Source organism: Macrobrachium rosenbergii, chromosome 4 (genome assembly GCF_040412425.1).
Source record: "Macrobrachium rosenbergii isolate ZJJX-2024 chromosome 4, ASM4041242v1, whole genome shotgun sequence".
Taxonomy (NCBI): Eukaryota; Metazoa; Arthropoda; class Malacostraca; order Decapoda; family Palaemonidae; genus Macrobrachium; species Macrobrachium rosenbergii.
Window position 1 is genome coordinate 60644099 of NC_089744.1, and position 22500 is coordinate 60666598.

At 35.4% G+C, this 22500-nt stretch overlaps 1 protein-coding gene across 1 annotated transcript in view; it reads left to right on the forward strand.

Annotated features, from left to right (window-relative positions):
- Positions 1 to 22500, forward strand: part of LOC136835066 (uncharacterized) — a 658594-nt gene that overhangs the window by 1139 nt on the left and 634955 nt on the right. The window lies entirely within an intron of this gene.

Below are 22500 nucleotides of genomic sequence, written 5' to 3' on the forward strand. Positions count from 1 at the left end.
AAGAAAAAGTATGGAAATTGTTAAGAGTTCTTTTGGCGAGTGCATGGATTTTTTGGGGGGGGGGGGGGCGTTTCTTCCAAGTAAAGGGATTCCTAACAAATGAGGCATTTGTAGCAACGGCAAGGCTACGCCAATAAGATTTCTACGGAACAGTAGTAGAAAAACTTGCATTTAAATAAAACCGAACCTCAAAGTCCCTTATCTGGTAAGGCGTAAAAGATACAGAAATGGGAAAGGCGAAAAAATTCCAGAGGGAGAGATATTTTACATGATTTAGTAGTGTCAGAGGTAATGATCAATACTGTTGGTCTCACGGTTGTCTTGATCAGGAATATATATTGGTTGGTAAATATCCTCCTTTCTATTAGTAACAGAACTGATGAAGAGAGTCTGGCTATCACTCATTTGGGGAATAAAGCAAAAACTAATAACAACACTAGAAGCCAAAAGAATTTTAGCCAGAAGCTGTAAAAAGATAAAAAAAAAATCACGATTTACAAAATATAATTGAGGGTTACAGTGAAAAATCTGGAAAGGTTAAAGAGAGTATCACTATTCAACTAGGGTGCAAAGACTAGTTAGAACTGGGAAAAAGAGAATTCCCTTAAAGGCACAGGACTTGAAGAAAACAGCTAAAAATAAAATAGTAACTCAGGAAAGTGAAGACAAAATGTCTCTGAAAAACACAGTCCATATGCCTTAATGGGGACAAACCTTAAAATGAAATTGAAAGGCCTATAAAACATTTCTAAAAAAAGCCATACATTTCGACTGACAAGACTCCAGTCCTGTTCCCTATGGAGAGAGGGTAGATGATAAGGGTATTTATTTGCAATATACTGGTGTGGAATCATGACCTTGGTAGGATTAAAAACGGTGGTAGTCCGTGTTATATGAGATCAATCATTCGTTGTTTTATAGTCCTCGCTAGCTCCCACCTGGGTCGAATCTGGTGGGCGGGTTCTCTGAGGTGCTTGCTTGAGACTGGGCTCGATCGTGGAATCAGATTTTCCAGTGCCCTCCTGATAGGTTCATTTTCTTAAGTCTTACTGATGATGGCGGGTTTCAGAACTTTCCTTCTGTGCGGACAGTTGCTTTTGAAAAACAGCCCGGCCTTACTCCAGTTTATGGTATGACCAGGACCCCTCATATTTACGAATATCCCTGAGTTCTCTTATTCTGATTGTTCATGATTTATTAAGTTTTGTAAGATGGACCTTCTAGTCTCCATGACATAAATTTAATTACTGTTATGTCATGGTATATTATTAAAAGCAACATCAGCTTGTTAATTTTGTTTATTAAATATGCATTACTGAAAGAATTGCACATGGTTTTAGGAGTGAAAAATAACCATTGTGGAGCAAATGAATAAAAAAATGATGAAAAGAAACAAGATAAAAAATTATGCCAAGAAATATTTTTAAGAGAAATGAGATGCCTTCACTGTCGCTGAGTACTGCTTTCTTATTCAATATCCATGCGTTAGCTGTAAAGCTAAATTACTGAATATACCCTTCATTTTATTCTAAGAACGTTTCTGTAGCACTGTGCTGTAGATACCAACTCTTTTGAAAGAAAGGAAAATAATTTCTTTCATGAAAGTAAAAAAAACTTGTTCTATAAAGCCAAATATACTTAGTGAAAAGGGTTCTGGACCATTTGCAGCTATTTTCCAACGTGGGCAAAGTAAATAATTTCTTTGTAAATTCCAAATTTAAGCAAAAGAAAAAAATATGAATAAAAGCATGTTGTTCATCATCATTGTAATCATTCTGTGTGGAATTTTATGTTGCTCATACAGCTCATCTCATTCTTATCTTTATTGACTCAGAATAATTCCGTTAATTTCGAATACAGAGCTTCGAAATTGTAAACACAATAGGACCGCGAAGGGAGAACAAAAGTTCCCAGGTGTCATCTGTGATACTTTCCCTTCACTTACTCGGCACAAGAGAGAATAGAAGTTTAGCATAAAAAACACACAAACACGTACATATAACAGTCCCATTCAGCGCAAAGAACTGAATGGTTTACTTATAGTTTTTTTCTAAATGTACCCTGAGCTACGTTCTATTGCACTTTTCAAAATGTATTTTCACCTGTCGAATAGTGTAGTTATCAGAATTATTTTAAGTTTAGAGGGATATCAGATCTGTTGAAGCCTGCCTGGAACAATATAAGAATGTGGAATTATCATCGGCGCTCAAAGAAATAAAACGTATAAAACGCCTAAAACGTTTCACGTTCAAAACTTCCTTTCACCTGCTGTAATAAAAAGCAGATTCAGAATACAGCTAACAGAGGATCCCATTGCACAGAGGATGCACTCTTAGAGGATAACAGTAAGTCTTGTGTTGTTTCGAGCTATCTGATCTCCCTTTCCGAGACGCCAACAACCCCCCCACCACCCTTGTCTCGTCCGAGGCTTCATTTCGTGTGCCGTGTTTCAATAAGTACGTTTGTCTAGGGTGGGTCCTATTTATTTCTTTTTGCTGAATCATTCTCGTATGACATACTTTTCAATGAGAAAGTAAAGAGTGTTATTTTTTCTGTTTTCTCGTTCGTGGACATAAAGGACAGGCAACAGATCAGTGAGGCCTTAACACTACGCTGCAGTTTTTCAAAGTTGATGAAAATATAATTCATTTAGGGATTTTATTTTAGGCTTTCTATTTATCTATATGTTCAATTATTTGTTACGGTTTTTATCGATGCTTGATTTAATTCCTATCTCCTTTTCTCCACGGATGCTTGGCAATAATAATCATTTCCTTTAGTTTTTGCCTGAATAATAATAATAATAATAATAATAATAATAATAATAATAATAATAATAATAATAATAATAATAATAATAATAATAGTGAAGATATCCAGCCGAGAATGATTCTGGTTCTAAATTAATTAGAAAAGACTTAGCCTAATGATAAAACCCGATAATTTCAAGAAAGATGACGAATATTGACAGAGCATATTTCTTATCATTAACCGTTGTTTCTGCTGAAGATTAGTCTTAGAAAAGACACGCGAACAATTAACTACCACATTCATGCCTTAACTGCTGTGTCAGTGATGTTACTCTGGGGATGAAGCTTGACTGTGATGTGTAAAACCCCATTCACGCGATGTACCAGTCACCTATATTTTGACAAATTCAAACCACTCCTGCTAAATAGGAATGACACTTCTCAGGCTTTTTCCCAGAAAAAAATTCCTGAAAATAAAAGATAGAACACACTGCCTTTGTAAATACCCAATAGCCCTACAACAAAATAACACTTTAATTACAAAATAATTATTTCAGCATGCAGTACTAGGTCTTACAGCAAATTTTTTTAAGATCAGCGGAGAAACAGGAAAAAAAAGTAGTTGACGTTCGGCAACTGTTCGGAACTTCGTGTTCTCATTGAAGAGTCGGTATTTAAATGAGTTCTTTAGAAAAGGATAAAAGAATGACATGGCTGCATGGAAACACAAACACAACCGTATACATACAAATTTTTATTTATATACAGATATGAACTTATATATTACATATAGACATACATGTCTATATATACATACATATATATATATATATATATATATATATATATATATATATATATATATATATATACTTATATATTATATATATATATATATATATATATATATATATATATATATATATATATATATATATATATATATATATAACTATAATCACATTTTATCCCCTATGGTGATGTGAGATACACACACACACACACACATATATATATATATATATATATATATATATATATATATATATATATATATATATATATATATATATATATATATATATACATATTTATATATATATATATATACAGTGTTGATGTGTGTGTGTAATAAATGTGTCTGTGAATAAACTGGATTTGTATCTCATCAGCACATTCTACTGTATTTATCGTACACGGGCGTGAACGAGTGCTCACGTGTCTGCAAGAGGGCAGAATCTTGTGTAGGAGGAGGAGGAGGAAGAGAAGGCACCCAGGGAGTTTGTGAGAGTGAGGGTAAGAAATCAAGTCACAAAAACATTTGAGGGTGATACAAGAGAAGGGAAGGACCAGGCCGGTTACCAATGACTAATATTATTGGTCCTTCATGCAGCTGGGCAGACTTGTTTTTACAATGCTTGCCCGCTTGTGGTGATTTAGTTCGAAAGCTACTGCTAGGCAGTCTTAAAAATGATCTCTCAGTCATGTGAATATACAAAAGTTGTGATATCTTGAACTGTTTTTCATTTCAGCTGCTGAAGCTTTATAACGGCCTCGCCAGCCCCTGTCTAGAATTGTTCTTAATAGTGGTAACATCGTCTTGTGTTTCACTTTCTGACAGACAACTGTCTGCTCGTCGACTCTGCTTTTAACCCTCGGTTTCTTTTCTCTCTGATGCCAAGGGACTTTGCTCACACTTTTTTATAGATAATTTTTCGCTGCTGCTTCGTTGAGGTCAAGGAGTTTGGCGACCTCCTTCTAAGTGGCCATGCATTATCCAACAGGAAACCACATCCAGGTATATTTATGGCAATCACTAGTGTCAGTACTTCTCAATCAAGTATTGTTTTGTTTCATGTTCCAAATTTAGGAAATTATCTCCATTACTTTTTTTCCCGGTACCTTTAAGGTAGTTTCTTTCAAGAGAGAGCCCGACGCTTCTTGTGTTCTAAGGCCCCTTTCATTCTTCCCTCACTTTCTTTTGATTTTTTGTTTATCGAGAATGAGCTGGAAAAGGTCATGAGGTTGCCTATTTTGTTGACCTTCTCTGTTAATTAAAAAATGAAATTTAGACGGCTAGTGTTGGCTGAGCGCTGAGTCAAGACTTTACGGATGCAATAATGTTTCTGTTTAAAATGTTACAGAGCAAGTGAAAGAGCATTACTTCGACGATCATTTATGGTTAACATTTAGTTATATAAAATTTGACGAAATTCCAGCGCTTCTGTGACTCTCAGTCACTCACTACTAGGACAAAGTTTCTTCATCTCCAGCCATGTATTCAGAGCTTTCACTTGGTCACTGATTCTGTTACTACTGCACTATGCCACAAAACCTTCATTCATCAATCATAACTTCTAAACCTATTTTTTTATGACGGGACTTGTCTGGAACTTAAATATTGTTAATGCATGAATTTTTGTGTATATATATATATGTGTGTGTGTGTGTGTGTATGTATGTATATATATATATATATATATATATATATATATATATATATATATATATATATATATATATATATATATATATATATATATAATTATGGATGAGATTGGTCGTAGTCTGTTCTACAGAATGTTTATGTATAATTTTCTTTTCATTTATATATATATATATATATATATATATATATATATATATATATATATATATATATATATATATATATATATATATGCTTATATATACATATTTATGTAAATTTCTACATATATATAAAGAGAGAGAGAGAGAGAGAGAGAGAGAGAGAGAGAGAGAGAGAGAGAGAGAGAGAGAGAGGGAGAATCGCTCATTGTAAGTGAGAACATTTAAATAAGAAAAATAAACACGACGGAGCGATGCAACAGCTGAAATATTTTGCGCTTAGCGAAGCTTTCAAGACTAGTTGAAAAATATGCTTATCGTAAGCATTGATATTAATTATCAAACTTCGCAAGTTGCAGAATTAGCACTTTAAATATGATAAACATTTTGACAATGTGTAGAAAACAACTTGGTCATCAATATTTAAAGCTTTTTCTCGTCGAATACCCCAGTCTGAAACACGAGATGTCTATGAATAATATTTGATTAAATGAGACCATATATAATACCGATCCTTTTTTTTATTCAAATTTTTTCAAACTAGCTTGCATGCAATGGCCGTCACAACCATGTTCAATCCGCTGGTCATTCAATTCAGTAGATGCGTAAAACGAATTAAAAATACATAGATTGTAAGTATTATGATCGTATGAATTAATGGAATTGTCCAACCTCAAAATTGCATAGTGCTAAAGTGGCATTTTAAAAGACAAAGCATCGGATTACTACGAGAATGTGCCGCTTGGCGTGAGAGTTTTTTCATTAACGAACTCACATTCCCTGAGTCAAGACAAGGGAGACTGCTGTCTAAAATATTAAGGAAAGCTGCCACGTCATTACTTGAATGTAAGATTTGACGCCCCTCACATGAGTGCGTGTGTGTGTGTGTGTGTTTACATAAACTTTTTTTTTTTTACTGATGCAAGGACCAATGGTAAGGGTAAGACAATGCCATTAACTAGCCCAGGCACAGAGAAAACACAAAAAAGCGGGAAGGGAAAAAGGAAGCTTAAAACCTCTCAGCTGGGAAAGAAAGGAAACTATTTTGAAACGGTTTCTGAATTTGACAGATAACAAGAAAGGCGACTGTTTAGCTATTCTGACCACAGGGAATATCTATTTTCTATAAAATTTAGATATGAATCAACCTTAACCGTTCACATTAATTACTCAAAAACAAGGTTCTAAATTCGACAGCTAAGGGGAAAAGTGAATGTTTAGATATCCTGACCACAAAGAATGTCTGCTTTCCTGAACTGTTTACGCAAACTATTAATGAAAAAGGTTACGGAGTATTATCTGGAGACCTCGGAAAAAAATAAAAATAATAAAACTGAACAGCATTTAGAAATTTTTCATGTTAAATAATCGACAATATTCTAACATTTGTCAAATTACGAAAGTAACAATAAATAAAATGAAGGAGACCAGAAATAACCTCCTTTTCTTTTCTCCAGGAAAATACGCCGATCGAACTGAGGATCTTGATATAAAGTGCCCGTTTATCAGTCTTTATCCAACTCCCCTTACATAAAAGATGCCGTGAGGACTTTTTCTAAGATAAGCTTGATACGATGGAAGGCGGCGCTGTCTTATGTTAATAAACTAACCGCATCTGCATTCTTCATTTGCCCAACAGACCTTTGGTAACCGGTCGATGATATTGCCCAACGGAGAGAGAGAGAGAGAGAGAGAGAGAGAGAGAGAGAGAGAATTGTAGGTTATCATTTTCGATATGAATCTATAAAGAAATGTTAGATCATGTAACCAAGAGTACAAGAACGATGCGGAAGTAGTAAGTGCCTATTAAACTATAATTATTGTTATCAATCATTACAATTTATATTATTGTTGCTGTTTTTATTGTTGTTCATAATCTACATACACGTTCATGGAGTTCCAGACGACAATTAGGCTCTCTACCAAGAACAAATTTGCATAGAATTGAGCATTCATGTGTGAAGAAAATACCGCTAACTCAGCTTAGAAAATTCATAAATGTAATTAAATGAAGATGAGAATATAAATAAATAATACAGAGTGTAAACAGCGAAGCCAGTCAATGACCCCGGTAGATAAACCCCCTGAACGTCATATGCTTGCTCAAATCTAGAAGGGCAACACTTTCTATCGACATCCCCTCTAAGGAGAAAAAGGTGCGTAGTGAAGAATAATCTATACAGTGGGGCTCGCAATTATTCTCCCTGAACAATTCTTGCTTGCTTTCCACCCTGTTTTTAGGCTTGCTTTCTTTTTTCCTCTCACTGTCTTCTTGACTAACCCATTCACCCTCCCGCGTACCTGTACGTGATCTTTTCTGTAGTGCAAATGCACTCCGGAATTTCTATTTCCCTTCACTAAATCTTCCATTTCCTCATCCCACCCTTACTGTTTCTATTCCCTTTTTCGACACTACTGCGAGACAATTCAGCTGCTGAATCGCCAAGAACCTTTGCGGAAAAAACAATATTAGTCGCTTTACACACTTACTATAAGGTTCGACAACAGTGCGTCTGTCGCCTCTGGCTTGAAAACCACTCTCGCGTTTCTTGGATATTAAAGGCTTCCTGTTCTTGTAGCTCTGCCACCTGACCTGTCCAACATTCTCTAGGTCTCCTCTCTTCCTCCAAGTACTGCAGAATTATACTCTTTCGGTCAGCATATCGTCAGCAATTCTTTCCCAGGTATCGAACCTTCTCAAAGTGCCCCGATTCCGTTTTTCGACTATGCTTCCCTTTTTACCACTTTACCTACCTCCACATTTCTCACCGTTCGTCCTTCTTGCAACATTTTCACTATGTAAAGAAAAAAAACTCATCAGTTTCCGCCTCTTTTCTTTTATTTGCTTTCACAACAACCACTCTTCACTTCCATGAGGTATTGTTGGTTCAGTAATTCCTACAAACATCTGGACTTTTCTCCCGTAGACATGTAAGTTCTCTGGTACACTCTTTTCTGGACCCATTTGTAACTTACTTCTTCTCTCTTCGTTCCATCTTCCTCTAATATTTACTCCCAAATCCCTCTATAATCATTCCCCTTCTATTCCTTCACCGTAAAAACCAACATTCATGGCTACATCTTCCTTGCTCCAGTTCGCGTTTGCTTTAAATTCTTTCTTTTAATCGAAACATTCAAATTATTTCACTAGTTTCTGTAATGTCTCTCCACGATTCATAGTCAGCTTTGTGCTATCTGTACACTTTCATTCCCGATTTTCTTTTATCCAACAATACACCCACGTAAGTTTATCCCATTTCTGGCTACCTTTATCACTGCATCCGTTAAGGAACTAAATAGCCACGAATAAATAACAGATTCTTGTTAAAGACCTGTTTTGACTCCAAACCAGTCACTATCCAGCCAACATATTCTGACGCACGCTCCTCATTCACCACTAAAATTCTTAATCGATCTTAACCATACTTGCAGCTTGCTACGCCATCCATCACTAACACCTTCCATGTAACATGTTTGTCGATTAGATCATGATACATATATGTATATGTGTGTGTGTGTGTGTATTGTCACGATGTGTGCCAAGTACCTGGTTATTACGCAACTAATCACAGAATTTAAAAATTTACCTCACTTCAGCCAGATACCCGAACTCTCATAACAATAAAAATTACGACTGAGTGCTCTAAAGGTAACAGTGATCCCTTAAAAAGCTTATCAGTCTCATGAAAAATCAAACTAAGTTATCAAAACAAGTGTGAGATATCAACAATTAAACAAGAAATATACTAGGGTAAAAGGGCATCACTCCATCAAACAACTTTAACTGTTCCACTAGTCCTAATTCACTTCAGCAAAACTAAAGGAACAAAACATGTTTATCACTTTGCCTAATGCACACAATTAATCCCATTCACTTGTAGTCGATAAATAAAAGACTGTTTTAAAAATTTCAAATACAAAATTTTATTTTTCAATTCAAAATTTATAATTAGAACTCACAGTCTGAAAAAATTTACCAGTACCTGAAAACAACACCAAATTTAATTAACTCTTGAATTAAATTATTAAACAAAGCTAAATCACAAAAACCAATTTATCAAGAAATTAAGTTAATCAAGCAAAACTTAAACTATTAAGAATTAAACAAGATTTGAAAAGAAAATCTTGGTAAATGAAAATTAAATCAAGTATGCAATGTTAAAGTATCAAGAACTATTTAAAATGCTAAGTAAATAAATTTTAAATCACCCATATACAAAATGTGAAAAATCAATAGATTGCAAATGCAAGAACACAAAAATACAGAAAAAAATTTTCCAAAACAATTTCACCACAGTAAAAAATTCTCTCAATATACCTTATTATACCGTGGTGATAACAAGTAAAATTCACTTTACCTTACACAACCTTGTGAAAACTTTAGCAAAATCGCCTGAAATGCAGCTGCTTGAGATTCACAAAACACACTTTTTGTTAGTCTTCGTTACACACTTTTCCTACATTCAGATCTCAAAAGCTAAGATTAACACCAGTGACCACACAAACATTTTATGTTAATAATTTCTCTCCTTTGAAAGAGAGAGAGAGAGAGAGAGAGAGAGAGAGAGAGAGAAAGGGAACCAAATGAACAGTCTCTGAAAGCAGAATGAACAAACTTTTGGATTCCAGTTAGAAACGAAACAAGCAGATGACGTCAGAACAATACGTGATCAGAGTAAAGTAATCTTACAAAACATGACGTAGTCGATTGAGCTATGTGCATTTACTCTCAAAAAGGCACATGTGACTTGAGCAGAAAATCATATGGGTCGAAGCTTTTAATGAAATCTCAACACGATCAAAACAGATGGCAGCTGGCCAGTCACAAACGGCACGCTTTCAAAACAAGATGAAGAACCATAGTTTTCAGAACAGTACATGAAATATTACAAAATCATTTGTCTTTTTCTTGTATGAGACAAAACCTTACATGACTCGATTACCATTCCCTCGCTTGTTAACGCGTTATCTTTCGAGATGACAACCGAATCAAAACACAACCTATGAAATCACAAGTACAAAACACTTATTGCTGGGGGACAAAATGCGCGATCGCATACTACGTTATTATTAAAACATTGCTAATTCTAAATCACTCTGTTAAGTTATCTAAATCATTAACTCTTTTGAAATCTGACATTACACTACATATGATATTTCAACAATTATTACTATTATACAGAACACATTATAGCCAGAAGGGTAAATATATCAAAATCGTGGAATGCTATACATATTACAAGGTAATATCATGAAAATATATACACACATTGTTTTTTCGTTTTTCCCTATACACCTCTTGCGTTTGAAGGGCTAAGTATAGTTTTTATATTAAACTAATATATATATATATATATATATATATATATATATATATATATATATATATATATATATATATATATACATATATATATATATATATATATATATATATATATATATATATATATATATATATATATATATATATATATATTTGAGTTTGTGTGTGTACACAACTACATATGCCCATATATCTGGAATCATTAGCTTGGTACCTCACCGGTAAGCAGTTCAAATCCTAGATGAGGACTAGATTTTCTAACAGAATTGTAAAAAAAAAAAAATGATCGGATATACTGTCGTGCATTGCTTGTATTTTTGACAACACACTTCAGGATTTTATTTTCAATATTTTTTTTTTGTTTATTACCAAAACATCAAAAGGCTTTTTTTTTTCTTTTTAGCTTCCATAGTGAAAGAATCCAATGAAGAACAAATACGCTGAATGTCTGCAACTTCATGTTATGAATTCACGTTGTTGACACGCATTCATGAGGTAGAAAGTGAAACTCTTGAATAGGCTATTTGTCAGGGCATTGAACAGAACGCACCCAGCGTAAGAAACGACGATGAAGACGCCAGTGACTGCTAACACCTCCATATGTGGCGTTTTTTCTCTCCACAAGTCACGCGTGTAATCAAGAGGTGTGATTTGGTTGGATCTGATCTCTCCTCGCGCTCATTCGGTTGACATTATTTTTCCTTTTTCGTTTTACTTGCGTCACTTTTTCAAGTGTCCTTTGCATATTACCTGGTTCAACAGGGAGATAATGATGTTAGAGTAAGATTAGTTCATAATAACAGCTGCTAGCTTGTGTAAGACCATCATTAATTAAGAGATTAGGCATGAAAAAGAGGAAATTAACTACTGAAAAGAATATGTAACCAGGTTGGCACTTTTTATGACAAATAAGGTCTTTGCTTTGTATATTTAAACCGGTTACGTAAGTTACGTATCACTTGCATAATTATTGTAACTTGCTGAATAATGTTTTTGTAGATAGTGCGGAATGATTTCATTTTGAGAAACAGCGCTGGCATTTTTAGTTTGTTCATGGTCGTGATTATTTAAATCATGGAGAGAAATGCACAGGCGCATTGAACGGCTGAGGCTGTAAAACAAATTGGTTCGAGACCTATCTTTGGTCACATATCCATACAGTCCACTGATCAATCGTGGCAAGAAGGAAGGGTACTTGTCTGTTATGTTAAATGGTGAAAAAAAAAATAGATTGAAAATGTTAACGGAAGTTTCTGTTAGAGTGTCACCAGAACAAAAGATAAAATTGTTTTATCATTGTAACTGGTTCCATCAGAGTACATTTCATTACACTGGCTATATTCAGATTTAGGAGGAAGTAATTTTGTGCTGAAAGAGATTTCGGAATCTCATGCCATTTATTAAATTCACGGAATTTGTTCTAAAACTGAAATGAGTGTGACCTGATTTCATATTAAAATAAGCATTCATTAGATGTGTCATTTCATATCTTTACTGGGGATTACGATTGCAGTAATCAGTTCCTCTAGGATTGCTTTATGTGTGAGTGTCTACGAAAAAAGTCTGCGTTACTAAGCCACTCTCAGTTGGCCCTCTGTAAATATTCTCGTCACACTCCGAAAACAGCTGACTAATCACACGTAGTAGGCAACATGTCCTCTTTTTGCTTTATTCCAAACGTTTCATAGAGAACATTTGTCCCAGTGCAAACTAGATGGCGAAAACTGAGAGCAAATCACATTCCCAAGATTATTCAGAGGTACTTTCTAGGCATCCTTGTAGAGTAATGGATGGACACCATGATCGTTATCACGCTATGAACAAATCATCATTCGTTTACGTTGAAAAAGCGAGGAGGTGAGCTCAGCAGACGCGTGAGACGGAATGAAATAGCAGAATTAACATCAGAGCTAAAAAGGTTCTGACTTGTGCAATCCCACGTAGGTTAATGGCTGCGGTCATCTGCGCTCCGATGACGTGAAATGAAATTATTTATACATGTGTCTAATCCTGGTTAATCTGAACAGGAAAAGATCCTGTATGCAATTTCTTGAAAGCGAAGGGCAGAATTCTATGGTAAGCTTTTAGTTCAAAATAAGCATTAGTTTTTGTTTAGATAAGGTATCTTATAGGTTTCCTGAATAAAGGTCAAGCTCTCTGGTATAGATTAACTCGGTTACCAGAAATCAAGACGTCTAACCTAGCTGTAGCCTTTATAAATACGTGCTATGTAGCGGCGCTGATACAGAGATGATATTGACTTGAGGCGCAGATTGTTGGTTAGTTGGTTGGATTGTACGTCATTTTTCCAGAATAGGCCCTTGCTCAAAGTTGACCTGTAAATGGGGTTAGGTCTTTAAATGATTAAGAGGCTTGAGCCTGCAAAAGACTAAGGCCATTTTTGCAAAAGGCTAAAGTTGCGATTTCTTACAGACACTTGCTTGGCCATTCTAGTTCTAAAGAGAAATATAATTCATTATTTTACATTGATTATGAAAGTGAAACTCATCTCTTGAACTGCACACTGCTCATCGAATGTAATTACAGGGAGATCCTGATGACGATCTAACGAAAATTTTCCTTTTCAAGTCTGAACCTTTCCTGGTTGATAGAATTTACCCACACTCCGCTATATCAGTGTTTTAATTTATCTTATATCTTTTAGCCATTACTGGAATCGTGCTATAATTTGTGGTCTGCAAATTTGTACCTGAAATCTGCGGCCACAAAAGATCCTGGTATAAGCCGGTGCCGTAATACCGACGTGAAACAATTGGAATTTTTTGTTTTGGCTATTTGCATTCAGTGTGGTGTAATATCAGTGCTGTATGTCTTTAAGAAAAAACCATCGATGTCAAAATTAAATATATAAGATGTAAGTTAATGATGGTTTACACTGAAGGATATCTTTAATGCAGAAAATTTTTATATGATCATTGACTAAATGAATAATCATATGATATTGCAGTAGCCATTAGAAATCACAAACCTGTGGTCTAATGTTTTGTATTTTCAATTATTGTATTATCATGAAGAAAATGAGAGAGAGAAAGTGCCTATTTACAAATAAGGGCCCCCAAACACACCACTCACTCGCTAAACGCCCCCTTCCCCCGCATACATGTGCTTGACTGTGAATCACAAGGTTTTAGTATAGAAATAGTAAATGTCATTACGAGGCATTACGTAACCTACTGCGCATGTTCAAAATATTCTTCACTGGATTAACTGTACATTTAATTCAAAGAGCTGAAATATTCTTTAGTGATGAATGTGCTGTAAAAGAAAGTATTTAATATATATACTTCATACAGAAGCACACTTTATATATATATATATATATATATATATATATATATATATATATATATATATATATATATATATATATATATGTGTGTGTGTGTGTGTGTGTGTGTGTCTGTGTGTGTGTTAGTGTGTGTGTGTGTGTGTGTGTGAAGTACTTTCGTTTACAGAACATTCAGTACTGAAGAATAATCCAGCTATTAGAACTAAATGTACAGTTTCTAGTGAAGAAAATTTTGCGATTATACGTAGGTTGCGTAGTGCCTCATAATGACACTTACTTTGTCTTTATGCTAAAACATTGTGGTACACAGTCAAGCGCATACGTACATAGATCCATGTATTTTCACATTACCATACCAAAGATATGAACGAAATTTTAATCTTCGTAACAGTTATAGCAAAAAGCTTGTTTTGATCATTAGCTTTTTAAGTGTGTTGCAAGTCAACAGACTCACCTGTCAACCCGAGAGCACATTAAGGAAAATAAGGACTAACGGAGCCATCTGATTCACTTCACACATACACACACATATGTATATATAATATGTATATATATATATATATATATATATATATATATATATATATATATATATATATATATATATATATATATATATATATATATATATATTGCAACGAGGAACACCTGTTTCAAGCAAATTCTCCTTTTAAGAACATCATTTTCAGAAGACGTTAAAGTAAAATAATTTCATATCGCTGTCGAAATTGACAGTCTGTCGTAGAGAATTTGCTTCTCCTACAAAGCTCTTGTTATTCTTTCCTTTGGCAGTCTTTTCATTCCTTCCTAGACCATGTGGCTGCGTTAAACTCCTTTCCATGTCACTTCCTCGCCCTTGTAGACAAGCCTCAATCGTATGATCGTCCCAGGCACTACTTAAGGGAGTTCCTGAGTCAGCACCACAGGAGGCACTAATCCGGGGCAGCTGGCCCGCGCACCAAAAGAGAAAAGTTGGGCTATCACTTGACATGAGTTCACCCATGAGGCCCGGCATGTTAGCATGTGGTCAACAAAGTGAAACACGAGGTCAAGGCGGCACGATAGAAAACGGAAGACTCCTGCAAGAATGGGAAATTAATCAATCCAGGCGAAGGGATAAGAGGACCAACACATGACGCTTCTTGTTAGAGACACACCGGACGCAATCCTAACACCTACTACCCTTTGAGCTCCGTTCCCTAAGAGCCATTTGCTAAACGACGTAGCTGACTTCTGGTCCAGTATATTTCCAGCGCCAATTCCCTTAATACTGGCCCCACTTCCCGCCCATCATCGGCTCATCTACGAGGACCTCTGACACAAGCTACAGTACCAGGAATTTGAGATTTGCCAGTCATGTAGTTCTTTCTTCTTTTGCTATTCCATTTTCCCTGCTTCCAATGCAATTCTCATACAGGCCTGACTTTGTTATTATTTATGTTCATAAGTGAATTCAACAGTGTTATACCCAAGGATCCGTTGGGACCATCAGTGCATCCTTGTACCCTTAATTGTGCTAATTTCGTTAGTTAATCGCATGCATTCACCATTGCAGACAGAGTTTTCTCACTGTGGATCCTTCTGCTTCGACTGTGCTTTCATTGCCTTGGTAAACCCTCTGCAATTGGATTCAGGGTGCCCTTGGAGTGAATTCTCCGGCATCCAGTTATCACCTGTTCATCTTAATTTAGTGCTCCGACAGGATCCCATTTACCTGTCCTAATTATTACCATCTTCTGATTTGTATTATTGCAAATATATGTGATTCTAGTTATCCTAAGAGTTTATCTAAAATTCCCCTTTCTAGTAAAGCGCTCAGCTCATTTTCTTTTCTTCTATGTTCTACCAACCCAGGAATTCTAGTTAGATTGTATTATCCCTTGTGGCAAGTCCCCTTTCCAGGTTTTTATATATATATATATATATATATATATATATATATATATATATATATATATATATATATATATGGGTAAAAACCATAAAAGAACAAAAGAATTGTCTTTAAACATAACTTACGGAAACATCTGGCAATGAGACGACTTTCAGATATCCAAATGTCAAGATAACAGACCTCTGATCACATAACACTTATTCCCTGAATAACATCTTGGCCTATACTGCATTGGTATCCTTTCCTAAAGCTGAATTCACACGATCTTCCGGGATGTATTTCCGTGAATGCCATTCCGACTGATCGTGTGAACAGCGGAATGATGGAATGTCAGTCACGTAAACGTGAATGATGGATTTAGAAATATTTCAAAATCTGTCATTCACGCGCATCATTCTTGTGGGCGGAGCTTATGGAATGAGTGAAAGACTTATCGTCTGTTGTTTTGAATGTCAATCGTGTCAGTGTTCTCGTTCAATCGTACTTCAGTGTCTGCGCTTTATGAAAATAGCGACAGCAAGGCTTTGTTGAAGCAGTTCGTTGATATGTATAATGATGTTCGCAGAGATGGTTTCCCTCATCACTGTATTGCGTTTAATTATTAGATGGTCTTACTATATCTAAAAAAAAATTTGTAACTTTCTTCGTTCATTCGAAAATGATTATAAAAAGTCATTCATATCAGTGAATCTAATTTATTCAAGAGTAGGTTTACCCATGTCTGCGGGTACGACTCGTTTTTAAAGAAAATGCCAACACTATAGCAGCACTTGCTTTGAAATGCTTTCTCCTTGTTAGTACTTCTCCCGAGTTCACGCAGGACGATCGTGTTCTGTCACCACTAGAGTTAACTGATGATGGAGTGACATTTCATTATGACCGTGTGTTCTCAGGAACAACAGTGAAATTCAAGAGTGATCACGCGAACTCCGTTTTAGTAATAAAATAACAAAGCGTCAACAAGAAAAGCAATTTGGTTTCCCCTCATCTCCAACGGGTTTCCGGAAGCCTAGTACTACTACTAATGTGCGTTCTCCACCAAACCCGAGGTAAACAAACCTTCCAGTGATTTTATATCTTGGTGCTTACCTCGTTACGGTCACGAACTGAGCTATCGCTTGGTTGGTTAGTATTGATTAAGGCGGCCTTATACCAGCGTAAAGTTTTGCCCAGTCGAGGACCGTTAAGTGACGGTAAAATCTGGAAATGAATGAGATGCAGACCAAGCCAGACTTCCAACTGAGACGACGATTTGGCGGTTTTCTTGAAGTACTCTCTGGTGTGGCCATATTGAAAAAAAATCCCATTTATGAAACAGGTATGTGAGAGAACACTGAAGTTTTAGTTAGTGTTCTTCTCAAGCTGTCAGAAATATCAAGCACAATTTGTTCTTTCTCCAAAGCAAAATTTTCAAATAAACCTTTATAGCCATTGCCGGTGACGTGAAACGTATAGGCCTAGACCAAAGCTTAGTTCAACTGTAGATTTTGGGATCATCGAATTCAACACTGGGTTCATTTCACTATACAACGTACTCCTTGAATAATTCGTCCTAAGCTCGAACGTGATCATTCCTGGGCTCCATATCTTGTTGGTCAGCTGAGACAAATCTGGCTTAGCCAGCACGAAGTCTTGTCCTAACAGAGACGTGTCAGTGTGTGAGAAAACAGCTGATGTCCACAATTATTCATAGCACATAGGCTGCATTTTTTAATGGAAAAGTGCCATTTCTATCGTATTATTAAATATATGAATTAACCATTTATGTGAAAAGCTTCATATATAGTCAGTGGGTCGCGTGTTAAGCTACCTTTGTTAGCCTAGCCGAGACCACCGTACTGGAGGTGGTAATTCTACAGTTTAAGGGTCCAAATTCACTGCTCCTTTGTGTATGGTTGTTTAAGTTTTCTTTCCCGTTTTCTGTTTCTTCATTCGACAGATCTGCAAACAGAAGTATATTTGCAAAAAATGAGCAGTTTATCTGCTTACAGAAGCAGAGATTGTAAAAAAAAAAAAAAAAAAAAAAAAAAAACAAAGGGAATAGAGCTCTGCACCTCACGCGATTGGTGTAGTGTGCTGTCAACTGTGTTTGCCGAGTGAGCGCTTAGGAAGCAGGAACCTGGCACAGGCTCTTGCTCTTTAGCAGTAACTTTTTGATAAATCTGAAAAATGAGGAGTTTATCTGCTTATAGAAGCAGAGATTTACGATTTTCTCAAAATTCTGTGGGTCCGTATCTCCTAAGACATGTTTTTGTTTATTTAGGTTCCCCCTTTATTCCCGTTAAGTTTTTTTTATTTACAATCTCCACTTCTGCAAGCAGATAAACTGCTCATTTTTTCATTGTTTTCCATGATTCAATAAGTATTTGATAAATCTGTGTGCTGATCTTGACTTTACGTAATGCAGTGAATTTAGACCCCTAAACTGTAGGATTTCCCTCGAGGGTAGTTAGGCCTGTAACATATTACCTATGCTTAAAGCATACTTTTGCACCTTAAGCTCATTTCCAGTCTCATATAATTAACAAAAGTTAAGCTTGTGAGAATCATTTTGATTAAAGATAAAACTTTACTACTTAGATGTTAAGGAATAACTTGGTGTGTTTTTCCATCAGTTCGTTATTGTCGGTTATCATAATTTTTTTTTCAGTAACACAACACCCTTTGATGGGTATCTTGGTAGCTTGCGATGCCGTTCCATCAGTCAAGACAAGCGATCCATGGCAATGTTTGCACTCCCGGGCTTAATAGTTTGTTATCACAGGTAACAGACTGTTCAGCAGGATACAAGAGAAATTTATTCAACCGGGGAATATATCTAATAGCATTAATTTCGTGTGTATGTGTATCAGTTCTATAGTTCAGAGGATACTATTGCGTTTAAGCAACCGCTACAAGAAAGCTACGCTCTAAGACCGTTATATGATGTAGTTCAAGTAAAAGTTAAGCGTATTTCTCATGTCGATATAATTTTGCTGTAATTTAAGCGTATCAGAGAAATGAACATCCTCTGACCTGTTTTCCTCAGTAAGCTCTTTCAGGTTATAAATCTGAGGCATAAAGTAAATGCAGACTGGGTTTATAATTCAGCACCGGTATTCAATAGTAGCCCAGCCCGTAATAAAAATGAAGTTTCATGTGAATTAATACATAATTACCGTTGAGCTGAATTTATATCCTGTGGGTGCCACATTAAATCAAGCAGTTAATTAAGAATAAATACTTGATTATTAGTATTACTGTTAACTTTAGACTTAATGAAGCTAGATCTTCAGAAGAAGGGAACCTTCATAAGAGCTTTCCTTTATGTTATCGCAAGCTCTGTTGCTAATTGGCTGGGGTAACCAGGCTCTAAAGTCTAAACCATCTATTCCTAGCGGTGGTTGAGGTTTGGTTGGTGCAGCCTTGCCGAACGCTGTGATGCATGGCCAGTGTCATCAATGCCTTTTGAAGAAAAAACACTTGAACTCATTCGTTTTTATATTCTTTGAAAATGGGGAAAAATTTCTGCATGAAATCATACGTAATGGGTTAGAAGATAAAGAGGGATGTCACTAGGACAGAATTAACTTGCTTTTTAGATATTGTCATTAAAAGAATATCTTGATAAGGCGATATGAAACACGGGAAAATGTTACATTCAGCCGATGAAGTTACATTTTATGACGTGTCTAAGATTTTTTGCTGTTTTAGTATTGTACGGGTGGACTATCGGCATCTTTGCTTACATTCAAAATGTATTCTCTTTTGTTATGGCCATGTTGATGTCTCTCTCTCTCTCTCTCTCTCTCTCTCTCTCTCTCTCTCTCTCTCTCTCTCTCTCTCACACACACACACACACACACACACACACACACACACACACATATATATATATATATATATATATATATATATATATATATGTGTGTGTGTGTGTGTATATATATCACACACAAATATATGTATATTTATAAATAAATATATTTATATATACATAAACAATATATATATATTTATATATAAATATATATATATATATATATATATATATATATATATATATATATATATATATATATATATATATATATATATTGTGCATGTGCATGTGGGCGCGCGTCCGCGTGAGCGTGTATGTATGTATGTAACCTCTGAATCTCTGCAACTCTGATCCACGAATTGTTTAATCATTCACTGAGAAACTGAGGAAACTGTTAACAACGTTTTTACTGTTTACAGCAAAAAATATGAAGACTTAATTTATGAAAATTTATAAGTTTATTTTCGTCAACATTCTTTTTCTGACACTCGCAACTTACAAAAAATGTTTACAGTGATTTCCACACGTTTATGGTAAATCAAGATATAAACTGTTAGATAATAACTGGATTAATACCACAAAGAAGGTCCATGTATCAATAGAGTCCAAAGTTTTGATAGTTTGACCATAGCTGTTGATAGGTAATCAAGTCTCTCCTAAGTGATTTGTTTCTTCACGAATATTAGGAAGTCTCAAGTTGTCGCAATTAGAACAGTGGTATTCTATGGGGCGAAGGTTGAGGTGTGTTTTCGACAACTGCAGAAGGTTAGGCTGCATATTTGGGATAGTTGGGTTCTTTACATTTGATTTTGTCGCTATTTCTATGACAAAAAATTAAAAAGCCTATTCCGGCCTTTCTCATATATATACACACACATATATATATATATATATATATATATATATATACATGTATATACATATACTGTATATACAAATATATACATGTATATATATATTATATAAAGAACATTTTTGTGTATATACACAAAATATAATATGAGACGGGGAGAGAGAGATGAGACATTAAGATGGGTCACAAGGAAAGGACAAGGGAAAAATAAAAAAGGGTAAATAATGAAACCATTAAATGAATTTGGTAGTCATATGTTATCATATTATCCATATTCAGATCTCCTCTGCAGGATTTAAAACACTCGAGTTATTTAGAAATATTCTTCAGTTTTTTTTTTTTTTTTTTTTTTTTGCAAGAGTGAGTTTCCTTTTCACCATAAATTTCATTCAAACTCAGGAATTAGTTACCTTTTGGGCCCAGCGTTCGTATGTTTTTGAAGTGAGTGTGTATTGGTGAAATATACTTCAATATTTTCCTTAAATACGAGTATATTTATTTTGACTGGAAAACGCTTGTAGTGTTGCTGTCTTCAGTGTTGCTCGGAAAACAAGTTTCCTTACCTGATTATTTAGAATTTTTAGTTTACACATATTTGAGACATTTAAAGCGTTCCGTCGGCCCCTGGTTGCACCCCCTCTTGACCCTGCTTTTCTTCCCTCTTGCTGTCAGCATCTGAATATTACTTCTTAGTGGAACGAAGTGGATCCAGATACCTATACATCATCTTTGTTTTCAGGATCACTTTATTTTGCTGTCCAACCGCTCCATCGCCCGTTTTCTTATTCGCCGAGTGGCTTTAAGTACCCTACTCTTTGGCTTTAAAGCCAAAATTTCATGATCTAATCTAACTCATTGCAGGTTCAAAGCACTTACCTCAATTTTTCTGCATTCTGTTAAGCTGTTTTTGCGATGAAATAAGCGATGCATGTGGTATACAAGAACTCGATGAAAATGTTCTGGATAATTTGGTACACTCGATATTTCCTTGGTGGAACCACATAGTAACTCACATCTTACTACCTGTTTGGTCCTCAGTGTAGACCAGATGGATTTTGAGAGCTGGGAAGTTGCTGCAAAAAATTTTGTTACCAAAACGGCATTAGCGTCCATACGATTGATCTTCACTTATCTTCCCTGTCCTGCTGATCGGAATCTTTTCATATATATAGTGAGACATGCATTACTGACTGGTGAGCACCTCCATTGCTCTTTCTTTAATTTTCATGTGGAGGTTCTCACTCCCGGTTACCTCCTTCGATAATGTATGAAGCAGGCTACTATTCACAACAGTTTGGTCAAAGGATAAATGTTCTTTAAACAATTCTTTTAGCTGATGTCTGGGGAATCTTCCTTCAGGCTGTGGTAAACCCAGTTTAGTGGCATTGGAATTCTTCAAGCAATTTTTTTTCTTTTGATAGCATACAATTGGGAAGCCTGCGTTGCAATGATCTTTCCAGTATTTTCCAGTCAGTACTTTGAATTATTGATTATAACACCTTATTTCTAGAGTTGTTTCATTTTGATTTTATAACATTTCGGTATCCTGGAAAACATGTTTACATTCCTTTTGTCGACATGTTATTTTTTCCTCGAGCATTCATGCACTAATCTGGATATTCGTGTGATAAAAATATCTTTGTATTTCCATGGAAATCCAATTTGAAAATAAATGAAAACAGGATTCCAAATCATCTTGCCATCACTCGTAATTAAGTTTGTTCAAACGGGAAGTGAGAGGAAAACTGAAGATGCCCCAGCTGTCAAAACTACACTCATATAATTAGAGCTGCAACAACAGAGCAGTTTCAATCTCCCACCGCACTGATCCTCTTCAGAAGGTTCTGACCATTTCCTAGGTACGAAATCCTAATGCTACAAATATATTTTTGTAAATAAAAAAACTATGGCAGCAGTTCTTGCTCATGCACTTTCACTCATCGCTGAATCACAACAATCACCAGACGGGAAACAGA